Source organism: Phoxinus phoxinus (genome assembly GCF_949152265.1).
Source record: "Phoxinus phoxinus genome assembly, chromosome: 11".
Classification (NCBI taxonomy): Eukaryota; Metazoa; Chordata; class Actinopteri; order Cypriniformes; family Leuciscidae; genus Phoxinus; species Phoxinus phoxinus.
This window is the reverse complement of record NC_136886.1, coordinates 7,754,198-7,760,080: the sequence shown is the minus strand read 5'-3', so window position 1 is coordinate 7,760,080 and position 5,883 is coordinate 7,754,198. Positions and strand designations below refer to the sequence as shown.

The 5,883-nt window shown below is 37.5% G+C and overlaps 1 protein-coding gene across 11 annotated transcripts in view; it reads left to right on the top strand.

Moving 5' to 3' along the window:
* Positions 1-5,883, top strand: part of cntn6 (contactin 6) — an 84,908-nt gene that overhangs the window by 305 nt on the left and 78,720 nt on the right. For 4 of the 11 annotated variants that reach the window (XM_079628386.1, XM_079628396.1, XM_079628390.1 and 1 more), the window contains exon 1: positions 440-541. The exons of 1 other annotated variant lie outside the window; for it this stretch is intronic. The gene's annotated coding sequence lies outside the window, so the exon portion shown is untranslated. Of the gene's footprint in view, positions 1-354; positions 547-5,883 lie in introns of those variants that run through there. 6 more of the 11 variants (XM_079628388.1, XM_079628387.1, XM_079628391.1 and 3 more) reach the window with 3 other exon arrangements.

Here is a 5,883-nt window from a genome sequence, read left to right as displayed (position 1 = left end):
GTGAGTAATTAGCCTACTGACATCATTTTCATTGTGAGTGAACTAAGCAAACATTTTTTAAAGATGTTTTGTAAAATTACAATAGCCTAAATAAAAAGTTTTTGGTAAGAAAAAAAAATCTTAATGACCTCCAACGGTAGGCTATAGTAGAGCCACTGTAGGCTACACAGATAGGTACAGTTGAACCTGCTATGGCTGAAATAAACCTCTTTTCAGATAGATATTTTGTTGCAAAACATTGACCTCCTGCCATATTTTGACACCGCAGCCCTGACAGGTGAAAAAAAAAAAAAAAAACATCTTGACAGCACACAGTAGTTCATTTAAGCGTGTATTCATACAAATTAATCCTTTCCCAAATACAATGTAGCTGAAAATATCATGTGTGAAGCAGGGGAGGGGTTTCGTTCAGTTAAGAATAGCTTGCGCTTTGAGAGGAGACAGGCAACAGTTCGGACAGCAGACCTCACTGTGTCTCCAGCAGACCACATCTCTCCCCACTGTCTCCTTTCACTGCCTTTACTGGAACCAAGCTTGCGAGGTAAGGTAAGACGACCCGCTTTCATCGGTGCAATGTGTTTATCCAGATATCAATGATATGATTAGTACATCTAAATATTTTGGGGGGGAGGAAAGCATCTAACTGATTGGTTATGTTGTATGGTGCGGGAATACGTGGACGCGCCAAAGCACGCCATGCGTCTTGTGCATTTTTATTAGTTCTCCTACGAATCACTTACCTGAAGGACACTCATGTTCCTCACGTTACTCTATAGCATTAACTATCGTTGATTTGATGATCTTGTGAATTATGAATCATGCATGGCCGAGTTTTTCTCTTAAGTTTTGTTCGAAATGGCATTCTAAAATAATGGGACTGTGCGCGCGTGAATCCGACATGGGATGCGTCACACACGGCGCGTTCTTGCAGCAAGACGGCGCGCAACGTTCACGAGATGGGTTTTAAAAAGTTGAACTGTTTTTACAGTTCTACTGTCTTAAAGGGACAGACCACCACAAAATTAGATTTCTGTTATCGTTTACTCAATCTCGCGTCGTTCCAAACCAATGTTACTTTAATTGGAACACGCGCTTAATTGCATCCTCATTCTATTCACTTTCACAGTATGGTGAAAAAGAGTAGTGAACTATCTCCTTAAAAAACGGGAATAGCGCGAGACGCGACGCACCTGCCAGAGATGTCTGGCTACATGATTAAAAGTAGAGCAGACGGAACACATCCTGCGTGAACCCCAGTTTCTTATTTTGTGACAATGCTCTTTTTTTAATGAGATCAGGTGGGTTGTTACACCTTGATATTGAGTGTTAGGGTGATTGCAGTGGTTACTTTGTAAGTCTGACCATAGAGTAACACATCTGTAGCTTTGTGTCTATGTAAACATAAACATCACATATGTGTATGTTTGATCATATTACAAAAGGTTTGCATGCACTGTACCAATGTGTGAAATCATCAGTTGATGTATTGAAAAGTGCTACAACTGTCCCCATCAGCTATTATATTCCTAGTTATGTGAAACGCTTTGATGTTTTGTATCAAATTAAATAAGAGAACCTGCTGATTCGGATGATACCAGCTGTGCTATCCATTAATGTGATAAAAAAAAAGAAATAATAATAAGCCATATGTGGATTTTATATAAATCCGAATACTTCTGGGAGAATACTTGAGATTCCCATGAGTGTATAAATACCAGAAGCTGAATAAATAATGAATAGGACAAGGGAGTGTGCGCACTTGGTTTTTCTGTATGTCTGATGTCATTCTGAAGCAGCTTCCCTTGCCGTGTCTCCAGATGGTGTTGAGTGTATAACCTTCTGCTAACATCTGCTAATAAAGCAACTTTCCAGAGAGATAACTCTTAACGTATCAGCCTCCCCCTAGCAACGCACACGCTTACCAAAACTGTGTTTTTAAACTGAGCATGCACAACACTGGCTTCCTTCTGTTGACTATTAGTATTGATATAGTGAACTTATCCTTAATGCCAACAAAGTATGACTCTATAGTCCTGCATAAGACATGCTTGAAAATATACAGTGAAATCGTGATGCACTGAAAATCTAACACCTTTTCCAAGGTTGTAGGTTTATACTTTATTCATATTACAATAACGGTGATTTGATCTTTTTTCAATTTGATCTTTAAAAATTAATGTTTTTCTATTTATTTAATGTCTTTTTATGGTATGAAACTTGGAGAATGGAGTGGCATGGAGAATTTAAAAACAAATTGTAATTTCCGATCATTACAGTACAGTGATTTCTGAGGTGATGAATATACATTTCTCTAGTTATGCTCAGCCCTAAAGGCCTGTTCACACCAAGGACAATATCTATAACAATAACTATGACTATAAAGTAAAATACTAATCTTCCTATGAGAATACCTGTAGCAAAGTCCACACCACAACTAACAAAAACAACAGAGGAACTATATCTTTGGAGACCCTTTCAGAATTTTATTTTTTTTCCAGCGGATGAATGATAAAAAGTTAAAACATAATCAAAATCAAAATAATGTTAAAAACATTCAGTCAATCAGCACCACTCAACATTAAAGAGCTGGAGCATTTAGCAGGGCTATGCAGTTTCGGGAATTTCTTCGCTGTATTCTCTCTTTTTGCTCGCAGGTTTCTCTATAGAGCTCCCCCTACAGCTTCGGAATAAATATTTGACAACACTTTCAAAAAACTTTTTGTGGACTCTGAGATTCCAGAGGCTAGTAGATAAACGACATCAAAGCAGATGTGACATTCTTTAAAACTACTTTTTCATTCGGGTTTGAACATTGTGAGGGAGCGCAATAATGACTGAATTTTAGCAGATTTTTTTGCCGTAAAGCAATTCGTTACATCGCGAGGGGCGGCACAAAGTTGCAAGGGTGATTTTTCCGCTCACAGGCGATAGGGGGGTCCGAGGCGACCACCATTCAACCCAGAAAAAGTAATATAATCATTCCAATGACTCCTAAGCTGTTCAGTTAAGGTAAAAAACCTGCATAACCTGAATAGTTCACCTTTAAAGCGGCAGACGATATAACTGCAGCGTGCCAGACTGGTATTGTTGCTGAAGCAACTTTTTTACGTTTTGTTTAATTATGCATAACTATCTTTTTTTCTTTCTTTTTTTTTAGAAAAAATCATGTTAAAGTTTATTTGTACCAAAATATGTTTGCTCGCTTTTGTCCTCTGAATAAATTTGATTTGAGTTTTTTTCTTCTTCTATGAGCTCCATATTCTCACTATATTATACATACCATATGAGCCATAAAAGCCTGATGTATCAAAAATAACAAACATAGGCAATGTTTATCTTTTTTATATATATATTTTTTTTTTTAATATTTTGTCTTAAGGTTAAATAAACTGTTCCATTAAAAAAAAAATATGACTATTATTTCATGCCAGGCGTTACAAGGTTAAGAACATTATGTATTAGATCCAGTAATGTGACGTGGACCCAGATAAGCATGTTATGTGACATTTAGCAAGAATTTCCCATGGGCGCTGATATGATATGCTTAAAGAGGACGTTTGAAGGTAGTTGAGAGGGCATTTGGCAAGTTTTCCAGGAGATGTGCTTCTGCTGGCTCAAAAGCCCAAATATTCAAATACACCTCTGAAAACACAAGTTATTATTGCTTGGTAAACAAGCTCAACATGATGATGAAAGACCTTAATACGAGCACTTTCTTCAAAGAAAGGCGTTTCTATTTCTCCTGGAACAAAGATTGGCACTCTCCAAAGTGTTTCCCAAGGTGAGTTTTGAAGAGGGAAATGCTTTAATTGGTTCATGTTGAGACAAATAGTTTTTCCAGTAGAGTTATGGAGAGGGTGCCAGACATGTGGTGTCCACACCTTGGTTTGATTTGTTTTGAACCTGTAATTTGCTTTTCTCAGCAACTTTTTTTTTTTGGCGCCCCCCCCCCCCCCACACACACACACACACACACCCTTTCAGTCACATGCTCCGATTTAATGCTTCTTGGCAGTATGCGCAAGGTTCATGAATAAATCAAAGCCCTCACTGTCAATGCTTAGAGCAAGAGGGAATGGAATTATCATGTTCCGTACAGTTTTCATCCGAAAAGTACTTTCATCATTCTCCTCTTTCCTCCGTGCTAAAAATATTGCGAGCGGTTAATGCCACAGTACGTTAGAGAAACATAGCTTATTGGCAGCTTTATAAATATTAACCCGCGTCATATTTTTTTATTCACCCAAATAATAGTATTCGTTATCCATTAATAATCCAGGCCTTACGGTGAACCGAACACTAACAGCAACTTTTTTGAGATGTCACACATTTTCTTTCCTTTGAGAAGGCTTTCGAATTGTCCTCTGCCAGTGGTATAGTTTCAACTGTACATCCTTTGAGATTGCTGTGGCATCATCCTTTCTGAAAAGGAAGGTTTGATTTATGGTCTTGAGGAAGAAAAGGAACTGGATAAAGGCTTGCCATTGTTCCTCCTAAACAATAGTACTACAATAGGACAGGTTTTACATTGCATTTTTAAATGGTTGCAAAATCTTCCCTGATATCTGGGAGTGTAATGCAGAACAAAACTATTTAATTGGAATTATCGTGCGTAGAAATGGTCTAGTAAACTAGCATGGCACCAGTGAAGTATGGGAAAGAACCATGGCACCATAATCAAGTTTACAGCTGCGGGCTCGAGTGGATTTACTGTTCTAAAATGCTTTTGAGGTCCTGCAACAGATTTGGTTTTGAATTTATAACCATATTCGCCATAATTTTGGCTTTGTATGGCCATTAAAGTCGGAAGAACTTGTAACTCCTCACACACAATGGCCTCTTTTGCTTCAGGGGTTCATAAGTAAAGTTCAAGTTGAAGGATATACCCACAGAATGGTTCTAAGATTTGCATGCAAATTTCTCCCTCAAGCCTAATGATTTCGCTCTAACAACTATTCAGAGGCTTGCGAGGCTCATTTCAACCTTTAAAGAGTTTACCGGCTCATCTTTGGGATGCGTAGCCGGCAGTGACAGCCGGAAGTGTGCCTTTGGAATTTTTTAAGAAAGACTTTCTTAATTATTTGTAGTGCAAATAATGTATGTTAAGAGGATTATGAAGTTTCCTGTTTAATTTACATTGCATTATCGGTGCATTAGGAGTAGAAACAAAGTTAAGTTGCAAACTTAAATTTTTTTATTTTTGTTTATTAAACTTGGCAAATGGAAATAAGTCATGTTGCATACAAATATACTTTAAAAATGTTAAGAAATTAATATACTGCATTTGTTTTATTGCTTTTAAGGACACTTTTTGTTTAGCAATCAATCTGAAAGGTTATATCCGGAAGCAGATACTATAGTATTTTGTGTTTGTTGGAAATGGCTGCTGGCTTATACAGTTGACTCTCATCCATGGTGTTTTATGTGATACAGCAGCAGAATGAATCACTCTGCATCTTTATTAAACATGCAAGTTCAACAACATAGACTCATAAATGTTTCAGTCCTCCATTTCTAGTGAATTTACTGGAACATGAAAACTGTTACTGAAATGTCTGTTGTGGCTGGGTTTTCTCTGACCCTTTTTAAACTTTATGCATGTTTTAGATGTATAAAAAACAAAGGCCATTCATAATGTAATCCCATCAGAGTGTGCTTGTCACAGACTGCATGACACTGATTTTTATTGTTCTGTTTGTGTTAAGAGTTCTGACAAGTTTGATCTAAAGCATTCACAAAGCACAATCCCTATGTCCCTCTCCAATGTACAAAAATCAAGTATGTGCCAGTCAAAACGACTCGTCGAGCTTAGCCACGTTTCAGGGGATCGGAATGGATATGTGTAGACCTGCGTGCTATTTTTATGAGTAGGTTAATTCGCCC